We start from the raw sequence: 3,889 nt of genomic DNA, 5'->3' as shown, positions 1-3,889 counted from the left end.
AATGATCTATTATGATAAAGAAGTTCTTAGGAAAACCAACTAGAATTACTTTCTTTTTCCCATGATACTCATATTAATGAGAAAGTTTATCTAAACTATACCCAAATCAAGCTGAAAATTTTTCACTTTGGCAATCTGGATAGCAAACCATTTTCATGTCTAGTGATGTTGCTTTAAAATCACACCCTTTTCACCTATTAGCTATCCAAATTGCTCCTCTCACACTAGATAAATTTCTCTAATTTTAGATCTGTTAGACTTAAATTGGTCAATCCCAATTCCTATAAATACAGAGCCAAAACTGAATTACAAGATTTTATATAAGCCCTGGCTGGGTAGCTCAGCTGGTTGAAGCAATGATATTCCAGAGCATGAAGGTTTTGGTTCGATTCCCCAAGCATGGCACATGCAGGAGCAGCTCAATGTTTCTCTCTCTCTCTCACTCTCTCTCTCTCTCTCTCCCCCCTATATCTCAAAAAGAAAAGAAAAAGACTTTATGTAGAATAATATCATGAAATTTCTAGTCAAGAGGGTTCTCAGCAATATGAAAGGTGCTCTATTTTAATGAAAACAAGTTTTGTTTTTGACTGTCATTCCAGTATTTCAGATTTGTTTTTAGTTGTCCAAGATGTTTAAAGGAATTACTAGGATCTAACTGTATAACATTCCTTAATAAATTTAATAAGAAATACTAGATTATGGTCTTCTAAAAGATAGATCCCTGCCTGACCAGGCGGTGGCGCAGTGGATAGAGCGTCAGACTGGGATGCGGAAGACCCAGGTTCGAGATCCCGAGGTTGCCAGTTTGAGCACGGGCTCATCTGGCTTGAGCAAAAAGCTCGCCAGCTTGGACCCAAGGTCGCTGGCTCAAGCAAGGGGTTATTCCGTCTGCTGAAGGCCCACAGTCAAGGCACATATGAGAAAGCAATCAATGAACAACTAAGGTGTCGCAATGCGCAACGAAAAACTAATGATTGATGCTTCTCATCTCTCCATTCCTGTCTGTCTGTCCCTGTCTATCCCCCACTCTGACTCTCTCTCTGTCTCTGTAAAAACAATAAATAAAAATAAATAAATAAATAAATAAATAAATAAATAAATAAAAATAGATTCCTTTAAATTTACAATATAATATGCATAGTTTTAATAATAAATATAATTTTGGAAACCTCTATTGAATTGTGGCAATTAGAAAATTTATGCCATGTACAAAGCAAATTCATATTTATCTAGAAATTACTCTTTGCTATCAGTGACTAACTATGGAGGGAGGTAGAGATGGGCAAGGGCTGGCATGTTATGGCAGTTATTTTACAAAATTCTATGGGGTCATTTTAATTTCAAAGTCACTTGCATTCTTGAGCAATTTAATCTGCTTCATCTTCCCTTATATTTCACGAAAGAATCTTGTTTATGCTATAGCATAAAATGTGTAATTTCCTCTAAGACTACAAATGAGCCTACTCAAGAATAAGTGTGTGTGACAGTCTCATCTCCTCTCCTAAAAAACAGCTCAAAGGTAGAAAAAAAGCAATATATGTATAGACAACAAATCATTTTGTTCCCCTTCCTTGACTATAAGCCCATACGTGGTACTAGAACATCAAGACTCTAACATCAGTGACCGGTCTGGACCCTTATCTGAAAGTTGTGAAAAGTGAGGTCCTCAGGCATTAGTTCTCCCATCCGAAGTCGCACATACTGTGAGAGGCAGAGCTAGAACTAGAAACAAGGATTCCTGACCAAAATCCAAAGGCCCTTTCTTTATCACACCTGGAACAAGAGTTAGGCTTAAATATTAGAAGACAATGGGGAAAACAGTAAAGTTTGACTCTTTAAACCAGTGGTTCTCAAAGTGTGTGCCAGGGCACTCTGGTGCGCCCTAGAAGATTTCCAGGTGCACCCTATGGTATTCCAGAGAAATATGTGCCTGTTGGGGACCAAAAAACCAACAGGGTTTTGGAAGTTTATATTTTTGGAGGGCAGAAATGTGGGGAATTGGCTGTAAACTGACAGTCTGCCCAACCCCCCACCTAAACTTGCCTGTTTAGATTGCAAAAGGCTGTTAAGCTGTGGTGCTGGATTATTTACACTACCCCCCATGTTCCCCAGAAAGACTGGAGGCAAGTTTCTTCTATCCCTTGTTTGGTATAAAGTTAAGATGATATGTATAGTGGGGGTTTTCTGCACTCAACACAATTAAGAGTAAAAGGAGAGGAATTCTTCAATGTATTGATGAGGAAATGAGAGTTTGTCTTTCAAATATATGCCCAAACATTGAAGAAATCACTAGGACACATCAGGCTCATGTTTCTCATAAACACAAGAATAAAAAAACTTAACACAATTGTGCCGGGACCTGCCAAATTTACTAAATTTTACTAAGAATGTATCTATGTATATAAAAATATAACTTTTTTGTCTTTTTTTAATTTTTAACCCCTCTTTTTTATGAATTTTAAAAAGCTTAACTCAAAAAAAAGTAACATAAAACTTTTTTAAGGTTAGAATAAATTTAATTTTGTCATATTTATTTCATTTAATTACCATAAAAGCATGCTTGGACTTTATATTTTTCTTTAATATTTGACTTAATTATTATAACATATTTTTCATAAATTTGTATATAATGCACCTACAATTATTTGTAGGATTTTAAATGCACCCCAACTTCAAAAAGTTTGAGAACCACTTCTTTAAAACTTAGTAGGAGAAGAGCTTTTCCAAAAATAGTTCTTTATGGAGGATTTAGAACTTACATTTCGGCGGAAGTTGTTAAGTACCTAAAAATGTCTTATTAGTGTGATTCAGTTTTTCCAACTCAGTAAAACAGATCTATATTTCAATATTTTAGAACAAAAATTCTGTCTCTACTATAAAGCTATTGATGATCAAATGTGGGAAATGTGGGGCCAAGAGACAAAAACTAGGGAAGGAGGCCATATTCCAACTACTTGTTTGGGTACATTTTAAAGAAATTCCAGATCAGTTTATTGATAGGATTTGTAGGATGAGTTGGTTTCAACAGAAAGCAACATGTTCTTCATGAATGTGCATTAATCCACATAAGGTAATTCTGTCTTCTTACAACCATGTGTTGAAAACGAATTTTTATGAGTTGCCTTCTCAACACAGAGAGAAAACTGATGTACATTTAACCAATTAGCTCAGCCTATTCTAAAGCTTGATAAGATGTCTAGGATGTCACATATACAAATTAAAAATAAATATGCTTACTTGGTGCTTTTATAGTTTAATATTTCATGCAGAACAAAAGGCTATAAATAAAATTGTTTAACTTTCAAATCCAATACAGCCCAAGTCACCCTGCCTTCTGCACTCTCACATCATCACCGAGTCTTTATTTTTAAAAGAATTAAAATAATTTAAATTGATTTGAGCTTCCTAAAGATGTCCTGAGATGACAGTGAACAGAAGGGTCTACAGAGGAGGAATAGGACTGGCAGACCTGGAGACTCACTGACCTTTCTAAGGGATGGTTCAGAAGGATTAGTAGTGCAGGCATGGCACAACCTTTGGTCTGAGGGTGCCAGCCACTTTACACGACTCAGTTTCAGCAGGAGACAGTAGGTTGTTTCCTATCCGTAGTGAAACACTGAAAGGCCTTTTCTCAAGAATGGATTGAAAGTCTCTTTCCCTAAATGCTAGTAGAGCTGATAGAACTATCTTTCTGAAATGATCTGTTCTGTTTTTCAAAATAGTATCGTATGTACATTCCTTCAGAGCCCGGCCAGATTTTACAATGCTTTGCTTCCACTGTGTCCAGCAAATGCTTGGAGCTCACCAAATACTTGTCAATGTTAGGAGTATGACTTTTATCTTAAAGTTCTTTCCAAAACACTGGGCAGGAAATGAGAGGACCTGCTTT

The sequence above is a fragment of the Saccopteryx leptura genome, chromosome 7, assembly GCF_036850995.1.
Source record: "Saccopteryx leptura isolate mSacLep1 chromosome 7, mSacLep1_pri_phased_curated, whole genome shotgun sequence".
Lineage (NCBI taxonomy): Eukaryota > Metazoa > Chordata > Mammalia > Chiroptera > Emballonuridae > Saccopteryx > Saccopteryx leptura.
This window is presented reverse-complemented; position numbering follows the sequence as displayed.